Source organism: Salvelinus sp. IW2-2015, linkage group LG13 (assembly GCF_002910315.2).
Source record: "Salvelinus sp. IW2-2015 linkage group LG13, ASM291031v2, whole genome shotgun sequence".
Lineage (NCBI taxonomy): Eukaryota > Metazoa > Chordata > Actinopteri > Salmoniformes > Salmonidae > Salvelinus > Salvelinus sp. IW2-2015.
In genome coordinates, this window is record NC_036853.1 from 42,042,765 (window position 1) to 42,048,764 (window position 6,000).

Consider the following 6,000-nt stretch of genomic DNA (forward strand, 5'->3'; position numbering starts at 1 on the left):
GACAGGTGCAGGTATAGTACTGCTGGTAGTAGCAGAAATACCAGTAGCGCTGGTATGTGTCTCTATGGACGCGGGCCTTACGTTTTTTAACCATTTATCAATTTTCGAGCAAACGGAATGAGCAGCAGTTGCGTTTGGCTACATACGGACTGTTAGGGGAATTCCCACGAGAGAGTAACGGTTAATGTGATTGGATGTTAATTATTTGACTAGGCTACCTGTATTTGACATTGTGTTGTTATTTCGCTGGACACTAGATGGTTTAATTTTATTTTTGGCAGTGAAACGAGGCTACTCAGTCAAGGGAAAAACCTCACCCAAATGTATAGCCCTGTTGGAAAATATAAATGGACTGTTTGAAAATGTATATATATATAAATATATATTTAATTTTTTTAATGATTTTTTTACTTWAAAAAAAAGTGAGTTACATTTTTATTTGGCGCGTACCACGCAATGCCATCGGGGTTTGCCAAATAAAAATGTAATTCACATTCTGGGAATCTGGGAATACCTGTCTGGGAATACCTGGCTTAGACTATCCAATTGACAGCTTTGAACACACATGACATGGTTAGACTCCACCCCTTAGCAATGTGCTTTTAGGGGCTTTTATTCATCTCTGCCATAACTGTCCTTTGTTAAGTCTACTGTATATCACAGTCAGATCAGACTGATATTTATTTATGTGGTTCCAGGCCACAGCCACAGTGGAGGTTGACACAGAGAGAGCCGAGAAGCTGCAGGTCACCAGAAGCGACTTCATGGGCTCCCTGAACAATGACATTAAACCAGTAAGTATCTCTCTACTATATGTATATTTACGAAGGACAGTAGACGAAGTGAATAGGGTGTTATTTGAGATTGACCCTTAGACTATCATTCCAATCCTAAAAAGTTCTGCCCACTCCCACTCCCCCTCCTCTTTATCCTCATCCTCCCCCTCTTCCTCCCCCAGGCATTTGGTTCCAACCAGGAGGACTACGCCAGCTACATCATGAATGGCATCATCAAGTGGGGCGACCCTGTGACCCGTGTGCTGGATGACGGGGAGCTGCTAGTGCAGCAAACCAAGAACAGCGACCGCACACCACTGGCTGTCTCTTATACACATCTAGATGTGTATAAGAGACAGGAGTTCCCCTTCATCAAGATCTGTTCCCCGGACAAGATGATTGGTTTCTCCGAAAACTCCAAGTGCCTGGCTATCAAGAAGGTGGATGTGCACCATGAAAGAAAGATAGATACCTGCATACTGTTGAATGCTCCTGCTGGGTCAGCTAGCCCCTCATACACCTGGTCTTACGAGTCTTTGCATTACCCTAATACACGTGTTCCAACACGCCATATCCTTCGTCACTCAGGACCTCTTGTCGAGCTGACCACAGGTGACCCGACACACAGTTCTGGTAACCATGACTTGCCCATGTTGATCAGCTACTCGACAAATGTCACCGAGACCATCGTCGGGCACTACACCCAGGTGTGAACGGTAGAGCTTCAACGCAGACTGGCTGCATGGTGCGCTGACAACTCCACAAAGGGCCCTCCCCAGGTCTCCATCATTGGCCTCTAATTTGACTCCCTATGAACACATCTAACCGCAAAGATGGACCAACATTGGACCCCCAATCTGACCAGACGTATACGCCTCACTTCGTGTGCACCTTATAGCACTAAACCGTTGAAGTACTATCCTACCTAAAACAGGTCCACACCTAACGCTAGACTTCACGTCCACGGTGCCAGGCCTGCCACCAGTTGACACGACACCCTCTCACTGCTATGACTTTTCATACCAGTGAAACGTGGTTACACAGGGCCCGTGCCCAGGTTCTCCATATCATGTGCATGCCAAGCTATGTAGACCCAGATGGAGGTTGGACGCGTGTCGACCCATGGCTTTCATCTGTCACAAATGATTTTTCTCGCCTACATGACAGCCAGGGTGTAGACTACCTACAGGTTTTCTCGACCCAGACTTGGATTCAAAACCTCTCACCTAGTGACCTCTCAACTACCCTCACCCTTCTCACACATTAATTGTCTCAAACCTCGATTCGAATCTACCTACCCTGGTCAAAAGCGCTGCTAGTCACCGCACAATTGTAACTCCGCCAGAAATATTCAAGCTGGTGCCCTTAGATCACTTTGGTGAGGAGGTACAGACTGTACGAAGGCCCATCTCTGTTCTCGCAGCAAATGGATCATCACACTGGGTGGAAACACTAATGTGTTTTAACCTCGTTTATCTAGCGTCTCTCAGTCTTGTAGGACACCCAGCCTTTGCTATCTCAGCCCGGGCTTTCGACCACATTCCCAGAGCAATGCTTCTGACAATCAACTGTGCGTGACAGGTGTGGTTAGGCAGCGATGCTGCCGTGGCCCGACATGCCGGAACAACCCATTCCAACCACTTAGCCGCGCCCATGGCAAACAAAAGGAACGGAGAAGGTTTGGTTGAACGCTGCAGGTCGTCCTACCAGATCACAGCATATCTAACCCCTAACGATTGGTATTCCTAGCACAGCCATTACTGACCTTTCATCTTAGTGTACCGCACTTGCCTGTTCCTACAGCATGCACAAACTGCAACCTCTTTCCACAGTAGCCGTACACCCCCACAGCCATGGAAGCGGAAATGGTCTTACGTCACCTCTGCTAGGTACGCGGGCCCCTCTTATTAATGGTATTGTTGCATTTCTCAACTCACATAGCCTCCTTACTCCAGTACTACGAAAATAACCTCATCTTAATTTCCCTCACCATTTCCCGCATCAAAGAATAAATTCATCCCTGTTTGCGGCCATACATGCCATTTCTATATTCGCTACACAATATCGCGCTATGTTCTGTTTCACTTAAACTCCTCAGTATTTTTACTGCACAAGAGTGAAGTTTTCAACGGTAGTTGCCACTAGAGAGGATATGTCTTTTGCACATCATAGTGACCAACAACCCACATTCTACTCAACATGTCTGATCTTGAGAGGAGTGACATTTATTCCACCTGCGACCCACATATATAAGTTCAATCTAGACTCATTTATCTAAACTACGCTAGTTCCCTATTTACCGTCCTCCTCTAATGAACTGGTCCACTCATTACTCACTCCTGCTGACCTGTTGTTCGGTGCTTTCCTGGGTAAAGGGGGCCAGTATTCACCATACACTTCATTCCGCGCCAGTTGTACCAGTTTATACTCAGACTTACAATCACTCCATCTTGACACTACCAACATGTCCAAGTCTGTGCCATCCTTACGCAGGTCTAGCCCTTGGCGAAGCTTATACCACAACATTCAATGTAACGCTATCCGCTATACTATTTGGACACTTCGCCTAGGTTAGCGGACTATGGTCCTACACTGGATTGGGCATCCCATTATGGACGTGACAGATCAGTGCCAAAAAACTTGTGTCGCTGCCTTGCACCCACAAGAGTGACTGCCAGTTAAGCGTCACTTTACCATTCTCAGGCGCACATAGATGACCTCATACCCTGGCGGTACAACTGGTAGTAGTTCAAGAACAATTGACACGCCGATTGACGTTACTAACCAGTGTCCGTCTTACTACCTGTCTTCATCATGGATCAGCCGTTGGGCTCACTGTGACCATACACGTTTATCCTTCTATAAGAAGCCCGTTAACTACACTTAAAGAATGTACACACAAATGTTTACTTCTTTACGAACTGATTTCCAGCTATCCTCCAGTTCTCTAAAACCAACCAGTCACACCCGCAAAGAGAGTTGAGACACAGCGATGTCCCACATGACGCTCGCGCAGGTTATTTGACGTCATACAGCATTACTTTTAGACAGGAGGACTCGTTCTAAAGGACTGAATTTCCCACAAGAGCGACGTACATACCAGGGCAGATCACTACTTACATTCCCCACATGTCCGTGCACGTTTGGACTGATAACTGAACATTATATTCTCACATGGATTTGCACCAGGTTTGACCGACTAGATTACCTGTATTTGGACATTGTGTTGTTTATTATTCGCACCTGGCCCACGTAGAACTGGTTTAATTTTAAATCTTTCCACTTTGGCAGTTGAAACGAGGCTTACTGCAGTCAAGGGAAAAACCTTCGGACCCCCGGAAAAGCACATTAGATCCTCAATACACAGTCACCCTTGCTCGGGACATTAGAATGATTATATTGCCGCTAACTGTCTTCCCAGAACAGTTGGACACTGGCATCCATCTCTCCACAATACTTCAGTATTACCTACTACCTCCACGATTGTACCCTAAGGTTTGACCTCAAATTATTACATCACCATCATACAATGGACATCTCTTATTGAAATCTAGACTACCATTCCCATTCTCTTAATGTATAAACTCCATTATAAACCAACATAGTAGACCAGTTTCATTTTGGGTATTCACCGCCAACAATGCCATACCCTGCGGGTATCTTGGACCACAATACAAACTCGACTAACTATTCTACATTCATCTGTGGCAGAGCAAATACTGAGCATGCGCGAATCCACCTGTCTGGGAATACCTGTTGTCCTCATACTATGAACCGTTTTATTCAATAGTTGTGAATTCTAGTTACGGCCCTCTTGACATCACACAATGACCCATGACACTTACCTTCCCACATTGACCAGTATCTACTTACTTACTCCCCATCACCTCCATTTCCATACTACCTTCCCCCATTGCACCTGCTCTTTCGCACTCTTCCAGTTGGACACTACCCTCCCCATCACCCCCCTTGACCCAACCTACCCATGTACATGGCCCCCTGTTAGCACCACCATGTTTGATTCACCACCGCGTCTCAACGTTCACGCAACTGTGCTTTTAGGGGCTTTTTATTTCATACCTCTGCCATAAACTGCCTTCGCTTTTGTTAAGTCCTACGTGTATACTCAAACGTCTAGATCGATGACTGATAATTTATTCTTTGTGTATCCTCAGGCCACAGCCACAGTGGGGATCTCGTACACACGAGAGAGGGCCAGAGTAAGTCCTGTACGCCAGCAAGCTTTCACAACGCTTAACCCAGAAGCGGCACTTCATGTCGGCACAGAACAATGAACATTAAACCAGTACAGTAACCTCTCTCAGTCTATACTGTTATACTTTTACCGAAGGACAGTAGACCGAAGGATACTGCGGTGTTAGTTTGAGATTAGACCCTTAGACTCAATCATAATTCCCACAATCCATTAACAAAGTTTTGCCACAACCGTCACGTCCCTCTACTCCCCCTCCTCTTTACCTCCATCCTCCCCTCTTCCTCCCCAGCCGCATTTGGCTTTCCACAATCAGAGACCAGGTACTACAGCCAGAGTCGATTCGGCATTACTCAGCTCTGATAGGCCCACTAAGCAAATCGGCTGGATTAAGTTGGGTAGGGCACACCTTCCCTAGGCATGGTATCCCACCGTCAGTGCCACTTGAAGCATGCTCACGTGGCGTAGCCATAAAACGAACTAGCACATGCAGCAACCCCAAAGCACAGCGACCCGCAAACACCAGACATGTGGCCGGCTTGCTACTGGAGCGGTTTCAGGGTCAAGAACTCCATGACCATCACACCCGGACAACTATCAACACACCAAACACAGACACACGGGCAGCACAACAAACCACACCAACACACACAACACACATAACACACACACCACACACACACACACACACACACACACACACACACACACACACACACACACACACACACACACACACACACACACACACACACACACACACACACACACACACACGTGTGAGCGAACACACATATACACATGCAAGTGAGCGTAGGCACATGCAGGTGGAGCTCACACACTTAAGCACACACACAGTTGAAAACAGCCCCCCTCTCTCTCTAACAGTCTTTATTTGTCCATCTGTCCTCTTAGGACCCCCTCACAGTGGAAAGACGGCCCTGGCTGCCCAAATCTCGGAGAGCTCAGAGTTCCCCTTCATCAAGATCTGTTCCCCGGACAAGACTGATT

General features: G+C 46.8%; 1 pseudogene; it reads left to right on the forward strand.

Moving 5' to 3' along the window:
- The window catches only part of LOC111971501 (vesicle-fusing ATPase-like), a 42,949-nt pseudogene that overhangs the window by 32,917 nt on the left and 4,032 nt on the right, over window positions 1-6,000 (forward strand).